The sequence below is a fragment of the Ambystoma mexicanum genome, chromosome 1q (genome assembly GCF_040938575.1).
Source record: "Ambystoma mexicanum isolate Mex_15411 chromosome 1q, UKY_AmexF1_1, whole genome shotgun sequence".
Classification (NCBI taxonomy): domain Eukaryota; kingdom Metazoa; phylum Chordata; class Amphibia; order Caudata; family Ambystomatidae; genus Ambystoma; species Ambystoma mexicanum.
The window spans coordinates 1395780351-1395794532 of record NC_090922.1 but is presented as its reverse complement, the minus strand read 5'-3'; positions in this window follow the sequence as shown (position 1 = coordinate 1395794532).

The following is a 14182-nucleotide window of genomic DNA, read 5'->3' as shown; positions in this document are numbered from 1 at the left end:
ATTATTCTGGCAACCTTTTTATGTTTCATGGTAGAAGGCAGCCTGCCAAGAGTTTGAGCTGGATTCGATGGCACGGCATCAATTGCGGTGTTCGAAGCAGCACGTTTGGAGGTGAGAAACATGGGAGCTAGATCAGATGATGATTTTTGTTCACCACAGCCGTTGGTGTTTGGCCTGGGAGCTTGTTGCACGTCACAGACAGTAACAACCTCTGAAACAGTTATGAATGATGCCGGTGTTACCTGGGCATCAACCATCGCCTTTATATATTGCCCAGAGGCTTGTTGGAGGGTATGCCCAACAGTAGCTTCAAAGGCATGAGCCGACAGAACAGATTTACTGGAAGCATCATCAGCCACATTGACCGAATGAGATGCTAAGGTCGGAGCCACCATTGGTACCAAAGGCTTTAAGTTAACTTTATCGATGGTAATTGTTTGAGTGCCTTGCTCATTATAGGTCATTTGATGTTTAACATCAATATGCTTTTTTACACCAATCTCACGGATTATATAATCATGTGATTGTAACAGGCGTTCTGTATGATGTTGTATTTTGCCATCTAAAGATTCATAAAGCTTGGCTAATGATAATAAAGCAGTGTTCATAGCAGTTAGGGTGTTATTAAGTGCCGGAGCTTCCGGAAAAGAGGGTCTATTGTTTCTATTTGAAATTTGTGGGTCTTGTATGAAGAATGGATAATCACCAACGTTTTCCTGAAATTGGGATCTTCTAGGTGTGGGAGCCACAAAAGATGAAGAGCGATTAGAAACACTGGAAGATTTATCAAACATAACTGGAGATTTATACAATTCCTGCTTATCAATGTCCTCTGACTTATTTTTGAGGGCTAGGTCTAATGAAATGATTGGAGAAGCAGGAATCGACATAGCCATCGGAGGACTAGATCTACCTGATCTATCATTTAATTGTATTAAATCGCCAGTGTTTGTGCAGATATATTACACTTCAGAATTGCTAGCTTCATGCTGCGGGGAAGAATTAAAGAATTCTATCCTATCTGCATCTATTTCCCCTGCAAAAATATCTTTTTCATATTCCTTTCTTAGCAGGAGTTGGGCCTGTGCCGAGCATAATGGGGGGTTAGTTGATAATAAGTCCACCGATGTTTTGATAGGAATTATAGGTATTTGGGACACATGCAATTCACCAGATTTGCATGCTAAAACAATAGAAGCATCAGCAATTTCAATATTTGTCACACTTTCAGAAGGTGTGACTGTCGTGTTTTTTCAGTGCACACAGTACAGTACAGTACAGTGCGACTGATGGCATTAGAGAAGGCCCAATCTGATCTGGACTCTTCTGAGCAGAGGCTGCAGAGGAGCCAGGAGTCAGAAAATGAAAGTAGGCAGTATATCATTAAAATCAAAGAGGACATAGATATCCTGCAACAGGAAAGGGCAGACCAGGATACCAGAATTCTGGCCTTGCAGAAGGAGTATCAATAAGGTTTGGACTCCCTACTGCAGAGCCAGAAAAAGCTGGAGCAACAACTGGACTTCAACAGGGCATGCGCAGAGCAGGTAGTCACCCTGCAAAGCCACCTAGATAGGGAGAAGGCAGGGAGCAACAAATTATTTCTGAAAGACCTGGACACCCAGGCAGAATTTGAGGAAGAGCGCCAGAAAGCTGGTGCCCTTCAAAGGCAGAGGGACGACCTGGCGTCACAGAGGCAGGCTCTTACTCAGGAAAGGGACACCTTAGGGCAGGAAGTCTGCCACTTAAAAAGGAAAATGGAAGAAAATCACCTGGCCCTCCAGGGACTGGGTGATCTCCAAAAAGAGCATCAAAACTTGTTGGAGCACACCAGGAGGTTGGAAGATGCTCTGGCAAGAAAGGAGCAGGCCAGTAGGAATGGGACTCAGGAGGTAACCCTCCTGCAGCAAAGACTGGCCCATTACTCCAGGACCAACAAGGAAGCACAGAGGGGAAAATGAGGCTCTCGGTCAGCACATGAGGCTCCAGCAACAGGTAGCCATGCAGGAGAGACTGATAGAGTCTAGTAAGGCCTTGATTGAGGAACTGAAAGCACAGGATCTGGCAGGGCAACAGGGAGCAGGGGCTGATAGAGATCAGATTCGCTGGGAAAGGGAAACACCTGAGCATAACCTGAGGAGCCCTAGTACCAGAGGACTTCATCTCTCCCAGTCCCTGGACTCTGCCACCCCCATGTCCCCTGGCGCACATGAGCCCAGGGCCACAGGGATGGCAGATTACTATCCAGCCAGAAGTATGGGGCTCATAGGCCAGTACCTCCCACGAATGGATGGGCGGGCATCTGGGTCTGGGCACCCAAGTAGTGTGAAGTTTAGTGGGGAACCCCAGGAGAGTAGGCCCACTAAGGGCATCCTGAAAACCTCTGCCCATTTAGGGCAGTGGGGGGGGGGGGTACCCATCAAATCCTGGGATCAAGGAGGAATCAGAAGACTCCTCTGAGCATCCCAGGACACAGGAGACTAGGACCCCGCATTCTGACAGCCATTCCCAGGCTCGCAGAATACGGGAAAACCTGGAAGATCAGACGGGCACCTCTGGGAGCAGTGCTTCTGAGTCAGAGGATGAATGGACCAGGGTTACCCGAACCAAGAAGGCCAATAAGGCAAACAGGGCCTTGCTTAAGGACCCCTTAAAACAGATCAAAGCAATAAGGAGTATCATCAGTCCTTATCATAAGAACTCCAAGTATTCTGTTTGGGAAGACTTGGTGCTCTTTGAGCAAATGCTGGAGACCTTCCATTTGAAAGACAGCAGTAGCTGCATTTAGTATGTCAAATGGACATTCTCCCCAGAATACACCAGTTTCTTTGCGGGGCTGGAGGACCAAAATCATGCAAGATGGTCCACATATAGGGCGGCCATCTTAAAGCACTTTTCTGTTCATAGAAATCCCCAATAAGCTCGCAAGGCAGCCTACAATATGCAATGTGGGGAGGAACAGGCCCCACAAGAATTTGTGCAGGAGTTGAAGCGTGCCTTTGCGCAGACTACCAAAAGGGTGCCCACGGACAGTAAAGAATTTGTTAACACGTTTTTCCATGTGCTACCCGAATACATCATGACCCAGCTAGTGAGAGATTTTCATGAGAAAAGGTCACTAGACTGGGTCATTGAACAGGCCACCCGAATCTATGAGGTGCAGAAGCCCATTGAAAATAAAAATAATGCTCAGAAAAACCCCAAACCGACCAGCATCCCTGCTGCTGCCAAGGTGGCAGAGGTAAAGGTTGCCCCCATTTTGGATTTGGAGATGGGGGGGCCTAAAAACTTGCCTGCACAGAATAATTCCAAGCCCAGAAGGCATTTGGCCAGTCACAGACAGGGAGTCAAGGAGGTAGTCCCACAAATGGGGTCCCTCACTCCCCTGACTATGTCAGTCCCCGCTACAAGGGAAACCAACCCATCCTGGGTTATGTGTGGACTCCTCCAGCCCAAGGGGGGGATCCAGCCAAGCACCTAACCCAGGGAACTTCCCTTCTACCTTTCCTCAGGAGGACAGAAATTCACTAAATCCTGGGCAGAACTTTTTCCCCAGGTACCCACAGAACTTCCAACCCCAAAATCATCCATCCTTCTTTCCCCACTTCCCTGAGCCCAGACCACCTAATCCGGGAGAGGGGAGGCCAGGGTGGAGGGGTACCCAAATCTTCCCAACCCGGAGAAGGGATAGCTACACTTCCCGGGATCATCCCAGGGGAGAAAACAGAACCCCGTATCAGCCTGAGCGGGTTTCCCAGTTAGAGCGCCAGGTCCAAAATATGGCACAGGATCTGGGTCGCATGCTGAGGGCTCGGCAGAACCCTCAGTTTAGCATACCGGAACAGAATGCCCCGAACTCTGGACCTGGTACTCCAGAACAATGACGGGGCAGCACCCCGACAACCCACCAGTTCCCAGGGAGGAGGCACAAGGGGAAGGGGGGTGTAAAGCCTCGGAGGAAGCTTCCTTCTCCACTTGTAAACAGCCCCTGGAAACCCAGGAACCAGAAACAAAATCTCCTACCCCTGAAAGACTGCCACCCAAGGAGCAGAGTGGCGGGGGTAGGAGAAACAAAGGACCCAAACAGACCCATTTTGTGGAGGAGATACAGATCTTCCAATTTGAGGGAGCGGGATCCTCAGAGGATCCTGGGAAAGGATCTTCTCCTTCAGAGATGGGGGAACTCCTCCCAAAGAAAAATGGGTCCCAAGGGATTCAAATCCAGACTGGGTAGATGTGGGGACTGAGCTAGCGCCACCCATCATCCTACCCCAGAATCAACAACATGAAAATCCCCTGGTTTAAACCCATCCTGGTGACTGCCTCCAAAAAGTTGGGGGCGGCCCCGAACCGGAACCAGGGGAACTCAAAACTTCTCCTATCTCCAGTTGCCAACTTTTTCTTTCAGATTCCCAAGACTCTCCACAGAATTCTGCCCGAATATCTTCTCTCTCCATGTCCAAAACCAGAAGATTAGCCCACCAGTTATCCAAAAATGTGCATTATCTTTGCCCCCTTGCGGAGAAGGAGGGAAGATACTATGCCCCGGTACAAGTAAAGGGGCAGGGGACAATTTTGGCACTGGTGGACACTGGTGGACACTGGATCCCAAGCTACCCTTCTGTACAGAAAGGCCTTTGATGAACTAAATTCAGGAAGGAGGGAGAAATACCAAATTCCTCTCACCTCTCTTCCTGGACAACTTCAGAACTTTGACGGGAAGGGGATTCCCGTCGAGGGGACTGCGGATTTGGACATTAAAATTGAGCAACCCAAGGTGAAACACCCGGTCATAGTAGTGACTCCAGAGGGCAACCCTTGTTTACTAGGGAATGACCTCCTGAGAAGGTTGTCACCCCAATAGATTGCGTAAACAAGGTCCTCTTGACCCAGACTAGCCGACCAAAAAAATTGAAATAGAGTGTCAACCATGTTAGTCTAAACGGCACATGACACATGGTTGAACAAAAATCTGACCAAGTCGAATTTCACTTCCAGAACAACCAAATTCCAGACGTGACAGTAATAGCAGTCGGACAACAGACTGGTGATGGGGGGTCCTTTCTATTTCTGAAAATCAACCTTCCTTCCAGTTTAAGGAGGTATTCCACACTTGCAGGAAACACTCTGAAATTCTTTAGCAATCCACAATCAGACATTCCCACTCCTATAGTCCAGAAAGATGTGAAATCAGCTCAGAGCCTGGCTGATATTCAGCAAATTGGAGAGCAGTTGTTCATACCTGTTCAGTTAAATGAAGAGAAGGACTCTGTTCTCGCCCGAGTGTGTGTGAACAAAGGTAAGAGCTTCATCAGCGAAGCCATGTTCCGCCAACTCCCAAAAGATCCAGCCATTCCCACATTCAAACTGATAGACAAATAGGAAATGGATCTGGAAACACCCAATTCTAAACATCTCCTGCCAAGCAGGTGTATGATCAAAATCTCCATTGGCAACAAGAGCATAGTCCATAATAGTTGGGTCGTGCGAGACATCACTGCCGCCTTTTACTTAGGCAGTGACATTCTCAATCGCTTTGCCATTAGTTTGGACCTAATAAACTTTAAGGCTTGGTCCCGATTAGCGGATAATCCCATGGGCTTTTATGACCAAGAGAAAGCATTTAGGTCAGCTCAATTGCTACCTTCTGCAGTTGAAATTCAGATTGGAGAGTAAGTCACCATCCCAGAAAGGACCCGACAATTCATCCCTGGAAGTGAAAGTTAAAAGAGGACATAAATTGAAAAACCCTGATGCTTATATTCATCTAAATGCTTCTCTCCAACAGCAAGGGTTGGGGGTAAACCCAACACCATTAGTCAATATAGAACATGGCACCATTCCAATAGAGGTGGATAACAGCGACTTAAAGAGTATCACTCTAGCCGCAGGCACCATTGTTGGAATGGCGGTTGATGACCGACATTTATCCATTGATCTAGGTAATGAACTGTTAGGACCAATCCCCAAGGACTGTTTTGACAGTGACGGTGATGACAACACAACACCAGACAGGATCTTTACCCAGCATGGGGGGAACTTCCTGGTGTACACTTCCTGCCCTTATGGTAAGGAAAATGTGACTTGTGACTTCAGGAGGGATGGGGTGATTTTCCAGGTCCATGAGGTATTCCTTTACCACCTGAAGCCACCAGTTCAAATCAACACCCTGACCAGGGACCTCTCCACCCAGCTGGAGGAGGCCACTGAGATAGCGAAACCAGAAGTCTTTCCAGACTTCAGGCAGATGGTTGAAGAGAGAGTCAACCTAGATGATGCCTGTGTGACTCACATGCACTGACATCCACACAACAACAATTCCCACGGACCCTGGCATGACTCCAGTGTTTGTGAAGCAATATCGCTTGCCTCTCGCATCAATGGAGTCCTTTACTGAAATAATTAAGAACCTTGAGTCCCGGTGGATAATCCGTCCAGTTCACAGCACCTTCAATAATCCGGTGCTGGGGATATTGAAGCAAAACGGCCAGTGGAGACTCTGCGCCAACTTTGGGGAGCTCAACAAACGGGTCCATACTTCCCGATGGCCTCTTCCCTACATTGACCAACGGCTGGCCCAGATCCAGGGGTCACAGGTATTCACTGCAATAGACCTGACCAATAGATACTGGACTGTGCCTGTTAGTAAGGAGGACCAATACAACCTGGCTTTTACCTTTGGGGGCCAGCAGTACACATGGACTGCTAGCCTTCAGATACCTCAACTCTGGCAATGAATTCAACATTTTCCTACATAAGGCCATGCCCGACCTGGGTGAGAGGGGTAACCTGGCTAATTTATATGATGTCCTCACCAAAAGCTCAACTGTGGAGGAACATATAGCGAGATCCGTTATGTTCTGACCCAGTTGAGGGCCACCAGAGCAAAACTTTCTTTTCAGAAGGCACAGTGGTGTAGAACCCGTGTTAATTTCTTGGGGCATGAGATTACTCCTCAGGGCCTCTGTCCCCAGGAAAGGAAAGTGGAAGCACTCCAGAAACTGAAAGACCCCACAACTCTGCATGAACTAAGGAGCCTCCTTGGACTGACTAATTACAGCAGAAAGTTCATTGAGGGCTACGCAGAGATCACCAGACCCCTGATTCATCTTTTGAAGGGGGGGTTCAAGTGGGAATGGGGTCCAGAACAATCCGAAGAAGTAAGACAAATCACAAGAAGCCTCTCACGAGCGCCTTGCCTAGCTTACCCTTTCATAAACAAGGAGTTTTTCTTGGAGACAGGGTTCTCCAATACATGCTTGACAGCAGTATTATACCAAAAGCATGACAAGGTCAATAAAGTAATCTCCTATGCGAGTAAAACTTTATCCTCTGTGGAGGAAAAATTCCCCAACTCTGAGAAGGCACTCCTGGCAACGGTGTGGGCATTGAAGAATTACCGCCCGTTTATCCAGGGGGAACACATCATAGTGGAGACTCCACACCAGCCTCTGCAATATCTCCAAAGTGACAGAATCCGGGCCGGAAATGTGAGCAATATCCGAATTACTTCCTGGATTCTGTCAATGCAAGGCTTTCCTGTGGAGGTCAGATATGGCCAAAACAAGAAGAGTCCCTCGCGCAAGGTCTGGCTGACTTTCATTATTGTGCCACAGAAAACTGACTCGAGGACGAAAGTCTAAAAATCAAGGACAACAGCATACCTCAATTCCCCCCACAAAGTCTTTGAAGAAGACAAATGTGAGGGAATGCCCACTGTCTATGTGGATGGATGCTCTTAACATGTTGACAACAACGGGGAAAAAGAACTTGTGGCTGGCGTAGGGAATGCATCGGTGAATGTGTCCCCAGAACCCTCCGCTGGGTACAAGATTGGCCCCCGAAGTAGTCAAGTGGCAGAGTTGATGGCTGTGAATCAAGCCATCCTCACTGCTGTCCAACATCAACTCCACGAACTGGTCATAATCACAGATTCGGATTATGTACGGAACAGGTTTGTGGAGCACCTGGTTAATTGGAAAACCAGAGGCATGTTATGTGCTAATAACAAACCCTTGAAACATGGGAAGTTAATCCAAAATATTGATGATCTGTTCACCTTGAATGGGATGACCATCTACTGGAAGAAGATCAAGGGTCATTCCAAGGTAGAGGGACCAGACAAAACTGGAAATGACTTAGCTGATCAGCTGGCCAAAACCGGGGCCATCCAAGGGGATCTAATAGAGATCGAGTCCCTGTTGGGGGAAATCCAGGTCACTGCTATCACTAGGTCCCAGACAAATGCTCACAATGATCTTTCAACTGCACAATCGAGTAAGGAGACCCCAGATGCTGATTTGATTACGGCTCTAAAAGGGGATCCAAAAATTGGTAAGTTTTATCAACACATTAAGGACCCTGAGAACTTTCCCCTGACGGATACTGATTAAATAGGGAAAGAGGACCTCAGAGTGTTGATGAAATGTCCAAAAATGTTCAGAATCCAAGACGGTTTGTTGGTAAGGAAATCCCAAGCTGGCCATGATCAGTGGGTGTGTCCTACCTCATTCCGAAGCCTGATGTTAAGTCAAGCCCATGATGCGGCCACAGCCGGTCATAGGGGGTTTCATACAACAGTTGAAATCTTAAGAGAGGTTGCATACTGGCCACACATGGGGCAGGACCTTGACCAATACTTGAAGGGGTGTCTTGTGTGTGCACAATTTCAGCCAACATCCCTCACACACCGTGCGCCTCTCCAAAAGAGGGGGATGACACTGCCATGGTCAGATTTGCAAGTCGACTTCATAGGGCCCGTGATTCGCTCATCTAGGGGGAATAAGTACATGTTGACTGTGACATGCTTATTTACTAAATGGGTGGAATGTCTCCCGGCCCCAAACTGCGAGGCAGAAACAGCAGCTGCCCTGATGATCAACCACATCTATTCGCGTTTTGGACTACCCCAAAGGATTGAGTCAGACAGAGGTAGCCATTTCACCAGCGAAGTAATGACAAAGATGTGGGAGATACTGGGGGTTAAAAGGAAGCTACATATTGCTTACCGGCCAGCCTCTAGTGGAGCAGTAGAACGTTACAACAAAACCATTGTGAGCATCTAAAAAAGTTTGTGGCAGATTCTGGGCCAAGTTGGTATATCCGATTACCTCAGATCTACCCCTTCATCTACAAATAAAATGTCACCGTTTGAGTTGATGACTGGACGAAGGATGGTGCTTCCCCAGCATCTGCTTTACAGGACCCAAGAGGAGACATTGATCAATGCCTCCACAACTCATGAGTATGTTGAAAATTTAAGAAAACACCGTCAACATGCTTTGGCCTATGCTCAGCGAAATCTAGAAAGATCAGCTGATAGCATGAAGACCCACTATGACTTGAAGACTACTAGGAGAGAATACAATGTAGGAGACCAGATTTATCTATACAATTTCCAAAGGAACCAGGCCAAACAGCAGAAATTTCTGCCTACCTGGAAGGGACCTTTTGAAATTGTAGACAAGATCTCACCAGTTGCCTACAAGATCCGCATCCCCAAAATCAATTTGGCAGAGGGGGAAGATAAATGGGTCCATATTAATCACCTAAAGTGTTGCCACCCCAGGCACACTCTGCAGCAACTGGAGGAGTCTTCGGGAAACCCGGAGGGGGCCACTCCAGATCAATAAAATTCCAACCCTCAAATATTCCACACATAATCTAGAAAATACAATAATACGATGCAAATGTCTACTGATTTATAAAATGTATATGCCCGCCCCACTACATTAATAGTGGTGGGGAAATGTCTACGAATATGTTTCTGCCGCTTTGCTTTGTCATCCTAGGAGAGATAAACCATGGAGTCTGACCAAGGAGGACGACCCGGGGACCAGGAGCAAAGATTCGAGGGGCCGGGGTATCGCTCAATGCTCCCATCAGGACTGGCGGGGAGAACCAATCGATCCACCCCTGATGGAGGAAAAGATACTGAACTTTACCATTTTGGAATCTGAAGAAGATGAGGCTAACATCCCAGTCTTGCGAGTTCCATTGATGGAAAATCAAAACCATCGCAAGAGGGGGGCTTGTGGGATGTTTTAACCCACTCATCCAAGCCCTGCAACATCACTGTGCATTGCTGGCAGCAGAAACATCAGAATGGCCACTGGAAAGCATGCTGCTTGCCAGAGATCACCAGAAAATGTGCAGCGAAAACCGGAAAAATAGGCTGCCACTCACTTTTGCCTATATTAGTGAGCACAGGAGGTCACTGCCTAAAACCACCATTGGGCTACACACACAGTAGCCTGAAACCACTTGGAAATAGCAATACTGATTGCCAAAAGCAGCCCAGAGCTGTTTGGGAATTAATTTTCTTGATTGTCAAAATGTGCTAAAATCATGGCTCACAAATCACCAAAAAGATCCAACCTTCTTGTTGGGTGTTCCACATGACTCTACCACAAGAATCCACATCAGTACAATGTCAGAAAGAATCATATGCTATCAAGCTAAATCCCCTTTTAAAGATAGACAGCTGTCAAAATGGGTGTAGTACTGTTACTCGCCTCTGTCAGGTGCTGGAGATTTAAATTTCTGACAGGAGAGCGGTGTTGCAGAAGCTAAATATGCCAAAGAAGAGAATTCCATCAAAATGCCATATAAAGTGCCACACAGTGATTTCATTCTGACTAAGACTTGATTTAAAGATATATTGCTCATTTTAAGTTTATAAATGTATGTCTTTCGTCACAAGGAACTTTGTTCAATTGATCAGAAAGTAACCTAATGCAGCTAAGACTTCAAAAGACTTGCTTCCCTGAGAACCCTTCACACCTGGGGCCTTCTCACCATCAGGAGAGGAGGTTACATGGACATGTTATTCGGAGGGAGGAGATTTTCCCTGCAGCCCTGAGGAAGGAACAATGGGGGCTTTGGGGATGGAATAAGAATATGCTGATTTGGGTGTAACTGGTCAAACAACTGCTTTGGGAGAGACAGGCCATGTGACATCTGACTCACCCAGCTCTGGGTGGGCGGACCGGAATGAGATGTGAATTCAATTGAGAGCAAATGTATGTTTTATACAATTGCTTATAACAAATTTTACCGAGCTGACAAAAATATGAAACTTTGGGATTCTTAAAATGACAAATTCACTCACGATACATGACTAACCTGGACGCCGTACGATGTTCTGAGACCAAACCCCGGGATTTATTAATATTGTAGATACAGTGTTTATGCTAGAAACATAGAAACTTACAGTAATATGCTCAGAAGTCTGTGTAAAATTGGGTGCAGAACCAGTCTTGGCAAACCCACCAAAATTGCGAATAAGTTGTCATTTCTGAACCCAAGCACGTAGGAACATGGGACTTGAACAGAGACATGCCTTGATTAATGTGTGATGTGTACATGTATTCCCAACAACTTGTGTATCTGGGAAATATGTTTTTTGGAAAAATTGATTTTCTAAGTAAAAGCAAAGGGGAGTTTCTTCACTAGATTGTAAAACACAGCATCACTCTGACTCATTCTGACACGCTAATCCTTTCTCCAGTCAGGTCACAGGGAATCCTCTAACCTATCAAATCCTTAGGGGGTTGGGTATATTGAATCAGCCTTCCAACCCACTTTGAAAACACATAAAAAGAGACTGCTTAGGACAGGCAAGGACAAACTCATTTTCCCACTTCAACTGATTCCTGCGCAGCACCATGCCGGAAGACTCCAGATCCCGATAATATCCAGACAGAATATCCAGATAGATCCAGAGAACAGACTCTAGAACCAAGCTCTAGAACCTGAAAGAGAGGCCTACTCCACAAGCCGAATCCTCTTCAGCAAGCCTTCAGGATCTTCTGCAAATCTGATTCTAACCCCTAAACTCCCCTGGGGCTCTCACATTCAACAGTCTGGCTGAGCTGTTCTATTCTAGCTAAGAACCCTGTGCTAGAACCCAGATCCGGACCCAGAAAGCAGTGCTATAATCCAAGACCCGTCATATCCAGTTCCAGAGGATGCAGACTGCCGTGCAGTGCTGAACGCAGAACCCAGAGGGCCTGAGACCTGTCCAGTGACGAGAGAAGTTAAACCCTTGACCAGATCTTTGACGCAGCGCATTCCATTCCAAAAACTGGGAGTGAGTATCTAGTCTAGAACTACGCATAGTCATCTCTAAAGTAATCTTATCCCATCCAGTTGAACCTGCCCAGAACTGCATTTAGAATTTTGTGTCCATCCTGTGATTCCAAATCTGTAAAGCGCATCTGTCATTTCTGAAATCTTGACTTTATTTCTGAAAATCTACCTTCACAAAAATTTCCGTATCTTTTGAATCCTCAGCTTTCCATCAAACCTAAAACGACATTCCAATTCCTTATAGTTTTTCCGTAATTGCGATTTACGCACGTGGAAAAAGTGACGCAATTTGCAATTTAGCTCAAATTCACCACATGTTAAAATAGCTGTTTCTTGCTTTCAACTGCTTAGATTCTTTTTCAACCTGGTAATCACTCATGAATCATTGCTAGTGTTGACCTGAACTAATCCCAAGTAACTCTCACTTATCCTGAATATCCTTTAGTGAATTAAAATCACTTTAGCATATTTCCCATCCATTGCAATCACATTCAAAAGCGTTTTGACCTGTGTTTTAAAATCATACCTGTTTTCTCTAAGCTTGCTGGGGAATTGGAATTGAGCTGCCTTCTTGATTGTATTCTTGAAACCTGTGTACCCTCCTTCCCATCACTTCATACTGCATAGTGGGGGGAGTGAGTAGTCACAGGGGAAAAAGTGACCATATTATCTTTTGATTGAAATCATATCAAGTCGATTTCTGTGTTGCATTCTTTCCCATTATTGCATTTCCTTGAATCACATATGTATTCTCTGCAACAGTATCTTCCATATTCATACTCCTAAGTGATTAAAGAGAGTGTCAATTTTCTAATATTACCCATTGTTGATTACCGTCCATATTCATAAGTGTGCTATTCAAATATTATTTTATTAATAAAAGTGTGATGTATATATTGTTTAATTATTCAAATAAATCTTTTAATTTGCAAAACAGAGCTGCTTCTTGGCTCAGTGAGGTCAGGGGGATTCAAAGAGAGGGGTGTTATATAAGGGTTCATCATCCTGATTTAATAACTTTGACATAAAAATATATAAATAAGGGCTTCCATTGGGCATCCCATCCTAAGCATTGACTTAGTTGGATTGCTGGATTGAAGTCACTTACAGCAAGCAGTGCCTACATTTTAATAATTCCTCGCGTGACTGCAGAGACCGCCCCTAAGTAAACCAAGAGAAAGAGAGGGACCTCAGCTATTCAAGAAAACTGAGAGGCTATCAGTCAGTCCCCAAATTCACACAGTTAAGAGCATACAGATAAGGGAGACCACACCAAGGGCAGGGCGAGAGGGCGACAGCCAAAGACATGACCACCCCATATGGTCTAGTCAGCCCCATGTCCTAGTTCGGAACTGAAAACCATCTTCCAGTATGGGACCGACCAGCCTGTCCCTATACCAGTTAGCAAAAGAGGAGGTGAGACTTAGGAATAAGGACAGGGCTCTTAAAGCTGTGCTCCAACAGACACTAGAGACACGCTCAGATCCAAAGAACTGTGACTCCGACGTTCCCTATACCAAGTTTGCACACTTGAGTTCACTTACCCTAGGGAGAGGATAGAAGGCAGAGCCACAGTCTTTCAGGCATAAAGAGGACTGCCCGAGGGCAGGGGTGAGCCAATCCCAAGTACCTCATAACAGGATGGTACAAGATAGCCAAACCCCATCCCAGCTAACACGCCTGAGTCCCCTTAGAGCACCAAATGGAGGCAGGAAAGTGGGGTCAAAGCACTGTAAAAAAGAAAGGGCGGTGGTGGAGTTAGAAGGAATAGCTGCTTTGAAGCTGAGAGGAGCGGTTACCTGATGGATTAGGAGAAGGAGCTTGAGAAGGAGGAAGAGCGAGAGACAGGATACTGGAGTAGATCCCCTAGAGCCTGGGATAAGCAGTAGACAGGGGAGCACAGGGTACCCCCAGATGACTGTGGAAGGACAGACCCCAGAGGTGGGGAGACTTAAGACCTTGCAGAGGGACTGTTAGCAAGGGAGGCCCTCCAGTCAAAAGTGGCTGAGAATGGGAGGAAAATAGTGCATGCCTGTTCTAGTTGAGACCAAGCATGGGAGAGATCCAACAATCACTTGTCTCAGATCACTCC